Here is a 6,617-nt window from a genome sequence, read left to right as displayed (position 1 = left end):
TCCTGCCTCGCCTAATGGGTCTGTGGTTCGCTGGTCCCCTCGGCGGCCCCGTCCTAAAAAACGTTGTCTGCCAGAGTTTACGGAGGACTCGCTCCCGGAACTGAAAGACCCATTTCCTCGTTGGTAGCGGGATCTGCGCCATTGGCCCGTAGTAGCAGATGTATCGTTCCATTTGTATATTCTGTTCATAGAATAGTCATCTGAGTCACGTTGAAATTTCTGCCTCTTTCGTTCCTGTAGAGACTTCTGATGTTCGGACAGGATTTTCTCAGTTTTGGATTTCAATAATGTCCACTCAGTTGAGGAAATAGAGGTGGAAAGTTGCGCTTCGATAGCCTGTATATTCTGCTTAGTTTCCACAATAGCCCTCTGGAGATATTCTACTGTCAATATAATAATGTCTAGGGAATACTTATTGAGTATTTTTTTGTATTTCTCACAATACTCTGTATTATCAGAGAAGAGAGTAGGACGGAGATTACTCCTGAGTCCCCTCGGAATTTTACTCTGTCTATGATATTCTGCTAATGTGGTACAATGCAGGTCATACGAAATTAATTTGCGTTTTGCTTTTTCATAGTCTCGAGTCCTTAGTTCTTGGACTGGAGTTCTCAAGAATTCATTGGAACTAGTAACTTGAGCCAAAATATTGGAACAAGTGGCCAAATCATAAGCAAATGTGTCAGTAGACATGTAGAGATAGGGGAATGACTGGTGCAAGCGCCAATATAACAACGTAATCTAGAAAGAAAGCGTGCACTCAAGTCTTAGTAATGAGGTGCAGGTGTAATGGACCAATAGGTCCTATTACTAATAACGATATATTCACCGCACACTCAGAGGAATATAATGCCAACAAGTGTTCATTTTATTATGTACAAAACATGTGGGAGCCAAAAAAGAATATAGAGCACCAGATGGAAGCGATATACATATAACGACGTTTCGGCTCAGCCCGAGCCTTTATCAGTTTATCGCTGTAAATAAAGAAAGATACATCAAAACATATGCAGAGAAAAAACAAATGTAAAAAAACAAAAAAGAGAATATACAACACCATAAAAACATCACATTATCCAAATATAATACAGTGATAGAGACACATATATACACATATAAATTATACTCCTTTCATGGAGAACATGGACAGAGGCCCAGTAAACTAGTACCATAATAGGTAGAATAAGGGGGAAGAAGAGGGTTACCTGAATCCGGTTTTGGATCTTTGAATAAATAGCAAGAGAACTCCCAAGAGAATAGCCCAAGAAAGATGGCTGAAAGGAATTTGTCAAGATGCAGCATCAGACCTGGTGATCAACATTTCGGACTATCTCCTGTCTCCCTCTGAGCTCTCGTTGCTACAGAAGGGACTATCTTTTTGTCCCACTCCTAAGTGGGATGCATTTCAACTCGAGAAGGATCTCAAGAGATTTTATCGGACAGTTAGACTAAAAAAACCATTTTGGCTTATCTCCTAACCCTATGGGCGAGGGATTTCCAATATCGGGTGATGTTCAGATTCCGGAATTGTCTATTTCTACACTTGGCCTTCGCAGTCCAAGTAAATTTTGTCCTCCTTGCACATACCATGCGACAGAGACATTTATTTCATTGGTAGACCGTGAGGTCAAAATGCTGTCCCACCAGGCACAACTCGGTCTCTTTCCTACTCACTCCAATCTATCACCTGCTGAGAAACAGGCTCTCAACTCCATTAACAGCAATAAGAATATTATAATTAAACCGGCTGACAAAGGCGGTGCCTTAGTTGTCATGAACTATATTGATTACAACAAGGAAGTGAATAGACAATTATCTGACAGCAGCACATATGGGATTATTCCTAGGGATCCGGTTTCCACCATTACTCACAAGATTAGGGACCTAACTAAAACATACTTGGACCGTCACATAATTGATCACAAAACTGCCAGTTTCCTTGTGAACCCTCATCCAATTACACCAGTGTTCTATATACTTCCCAAGATACATAAATCTCTAGAAAATCCGCCAGGCAGACCGATTGTCGCATCTACCGACTCGGTTTTATCCCCACTGTCTATTTTTCTCAAGAAAATATTCACACCCTTAGTTAAACAGACTAGATCCTTCCTCTTGGATACGGGTCAATTCTTGAGTATCATTAAACAGGTAGGCAAAATACCCCCGGGTAGCATTCTCACCACCCTCGATGTCAATAGCCTCTACACTTCAATTACCCATGACAAAGGGATTGAAGCTGCAAGATTTTTACTAAACTCCTCAGAATTGTCAGCAGACTCCATACAATTTTGTTTAGACCTTCTCAGTCTTGTATTACATGATAACTACTTTTTGTACGAGGATACCTATTATATACAGAAGTGCGGGACTGCGATGGGCGCGAATATAGCGCCGGCGTATGCTAATGCCTACATGAACCATTTCGAGATCAATCATGTGTTCTGTAATGATCTTTTCCTACAACATGCTACAGAATATCACCGTTATATCGATGATATCTTTTTTATTTGGACAGGAATTACATCATCACTACAGGATTTCTACTTACACCTTAACTCCATCCGTCCAGAACTACAGTTCACGCTACATTTCAATATGGAATCGGTCCCTTTTCTTGATACAAAGGTTATACAGGATTGTGAGGGGAATCTTTCCACAGATCTATACTGTAAACCTACGGATACCAACAGCCTTCTACACTACTCGAGTTGTCACCCAAAGGCCACCAAAAATAGTCTTCCACGCTCACAATTTAATAGGGTGGCACGTATTGTCTCTGATCACGATATTCGCAATGAGAAACTTGATATTATGGCAAAAAAATTTAAGGACAGATGTTACCCATCTAAACTACTTGAGGTTGAAAAACAACGGGTATTAACCCCTCCATCTCCTCTACCGAGGACATGCGCAAAAGAAAGGATTCCATTTGTACATACTTTCCATCCACTGATGCCCAAAGTTTACTCTATTATCAAAAAACACTGGCCCCTCCTCTATAAGGCTTACCCTGACGTCGGCTCCTTTGAAGCTCCAGTTTTAATCTGCACAAAACGTCCTACGAACATTCGAGATAAAGTTGTTAGGGCTGACATAGGCAGTAAACTTCCTATTACTACGCAGAGGCTACTTGCCTCTCGCCGTTGCGGTACATTCCCCTGTCTAAGTTGCGCAGCCTGTTCGAATGTGATTAGATCGGACAGTATTACCCATCCAAGGACAGGTAAATCCTTCCCTATACGCGGCTACTATACATGTGATTCGAACTTTGTGGTCTACTTGGTTAAATGCCCATGTGGCCTCCTCTATGTAGGTGAAACAACCCAACATGTTAAGGACCGTATTGCTAGCCACAAATCAACAATCAGGTGTCAAAAAAACTGGCTACCTCTACCTGAACATTTCACTAAATATCGACATTCGGTCGCACAATTAAAATTTCAGGTAATCGAGCATGTACCACGCCCAAGGAGAGGGGGCGACCATGTTAAATTATTAAGAGAGAGAGAAACTTATTGGATACATAAGTTAGACACTCTAGCCCCTAGGGGGCTGAATAGAGAAATAGACTGGCTTCTATAATTGTTAATAACCTTTTCTCTGTTTTTTCTGTTATTTTACTGACTCGCTAATATACTATTACCCTAGGTGAGTTTTGCTTCGCCCACTGGACTCCTACTTATTTTGGATCTTTATTTTCCTTTTTTTATTTCATTATTATTTTTTATTTTTATTTTTTATTTTTTATTTTCTATTTTTATAACCATAACCCTATATATACAATGCACGCATAGGTAATTATTTGCGTAAGGTCAACTACGTTGTTTTTGTATTCGATTTTTTCCATTATATTTATTTTTATTTTTATTTACTTTTATCTTCATTTTTATTTTTATATTTATTTTTATTTTTTATTTTTTCTTATTTTTATTTTTTTATTTTTTACTTTCCTTATTTTACCATCTATTTTGTTTCACATTGTTTGTTTTTGCCCTTTACAGATTTTAGTTTTCCTTTTTCTTTTTATGGTTCACTATTTTCCATATGCCTCCTTATTTATTAGCTAGTTTGACTTTACTATTTTCCTGCAATTTGGTGAACTGTCCATGTTCTCCATGAAAGGAGTATAATTTATATGTGTATATATGTGTCTCTATCACTGTATTATATTTGGATAATGTGATGTTTTTATGGTGTTGTATATTCTCTTTTTTGTTTTTTTACATTTGTTTTTTCTCTGCATATGTTTTGATGTATCTTTCTTTATTTACAGCGATAAACTGATAAAGGCTCGGGCTGAGCCGAAACGTCGTTATATGTATATCGCTTCCATCTGGTGCTCTATATTCTTTTTTGGCTCCCACATGTTTTGTACATAATAAAATGAACACTTGTTGGCATTATATTCCTCTGAGTGTGCGGTGAATATATCGTTATTAGTAATAGGACCTATTGGTCCATTACACCTGCACCTCATTACTAAGACTTGAGTGCACGCTTTCTTTCTAGATAACCTTGCTCTCAGGCGTGCTCCTTCGCACGCGCCCTGCTTTGTTTGCACCCGGGCGTGCTTGGCTGTGCAAGCCGTATGTGCCCTTGTGTATCCGCCATACACTATCCTGTATCTAACACACTCTCGTGTACATGCCTTGTATTGTCCTGTACTCTCCGTGCTCCGATACACTCGCCCTGTATTGTCCTATACCTTGTGTGTCCCTGTGTCCACGCTTTGCACACACTTGTACTCTGCACATCCCCTGTTGCTAGACACACTCACTCTTGTCTCCTGTGAGCCGGCCACCTGGTTCCAGCAGTCATGGCACCTCACCCCCTTGGGCTTGCCCCTAACGCTCCCTGTATAGGGGGTGGTCCTCACTAGGTCATCTCGCCCTAGGTGGGTTGGTGCCACGACCCAGTAGGTCCACTCCAGGAGTCGTTCTCCTAAGGTGTAGTGCCCCACCATCCAGGTAAGGTGGGAACTCCTTTCCACGCTCCAACACTCACATCCCACACGACAGGGTAGTTCAGCACAACCACATTGAGGGCTCTCTCTCCTCCTAGACATTAGGAGTGCCTTGGTGGTTCCCTGCTTGGAACACTGGATGTGCTGGGAGGTGGGTGGAGTTGGGATCCATATAAAAGGTTGGGAAGGTTTAGAATTACAGATCAGTCTGAGAGGTCAGTCTGACGGGAGGGCAGGCGGGAGAAGGAAAGTCAGTCAGGAGTGTCTGAGGATGGGTCTGAGGAGAAGGAGAGAAGAAGGAGTGCTGCAGCTGCCTCAGTAATCTGAGCCAGCTGGCACGGGAAAGGAACAAGAGAGAGAGAGACGTAGAACTGCAACCTAAGCTTCCATAGGAAAGAGAGACAAGTATGGAATGAAGGAGTAGAGAGAACAGAGAGGAGTTGTGGATTGGAAGAGGAACCCTGCCTATAGGTTCTCAGCGCAAGGCCGGGGCCCGGTCCCTGAGGTTGTATGGACACTTATGGTTCTGCAGCAGACATCGGTGGAGTAGTTGGCTGTAAATGCACTACTCCCAACTTAGACTCGGGGCACAACAGCAACTGAATAGAGAGCCAGGACTCCGGAGAAAGGGGTCCCCGACAGAGGCTACAGCTGTCTACCATACGAGTAGAATTGCTAGGAACATCTGACAGGAGGAACTCCAGAGTACCACGGTACTGGAGAGCTTCACACTAAAGGAGCATTGGCGGAGTCATTCAGGAAAGGTACATGTTGGCGGAGTGTTGGAGAGGAGAGCCCTGACTTGCCCGGGAGGTTGGCTGAGTCTCTGCCCTGGAGGACACGGCATGGAAGCGGGCACCAGTGTGTACCACGAACTGTGAGTAAAGCGTTGAAACTGCAAGCCCTGGTGTCCTCCATTCATTTGCGCACTAACATCTTCAGCACCACTACACCTGGGTACCAATCCCCTCACCGCTTGTGCCTCTCCTCTAATCTTACATCCACACTGCCCTGGGACTACAGCTCCACCTGTGGGGAGCTACACCATCTTTGCTGCACCATCTCATCAGTCCCAGTGGATCTGCATGCAGCGTTTGCTTAACATCTTACTTGCCAAACACCACAGGTGGCGTCACAAACTGCTCACATATACTATATCACAAACCACCATTGATTTGGGCGCCCAGGGTCACGGACCGGGTCACCGCCGCTGTGACACATTTCCCCCTGACACCGGCCCAGTACCGAGTACCCCACGGCCCCATCATTCGAGGGCCACAAAAAATGATCACCTTGAGGCTGTGTACCCACGTAAGCATTTTTTCCGCGTTTTTTTACCAGCAAAAATGCTTTAAAAAATGCTTAAATGAAGCATCCCATTCATTTTAATGAATTCCGAACTTTTTGTGCATATTGATGCGTTTTTTTCCGTGAAAAAAACGCATCGCAGTAAAAAACACAGCATGCTCATTAACCCCTTCACCCCCAAGGGTGGTTTGCATGTTCATGACCGGGCCAATTTTTACAATTCTGACCACTGTACTTTTATGAGGTCATAACTCTGGAACGCTTCCATGGATCCCGGTGATTCTGACATTGTTTTCTCGTGACATATTGTACTTCATGATAGTGGTAAAATTTCATTCAAATA

The sequence above is a fragment of the Dendrobates tinctorius genome, unplaced genomic scaffold, assembly GCF_039654945.1.
Source record: "Dendrobates tinctorius isolate UK_male_01 unplaced genomic scaffold, ASM3965494v1 ptg000028l, whole genome shotgun sequence".
NCBI lineage: Eukaryota > Metazoa > Chordata > Amphibia > Anura > Dendrobatidae > Dendrobates > Dendrobates tinctorius.
This window is presented reverse-complemented; position numbering follows the sequence as displayed.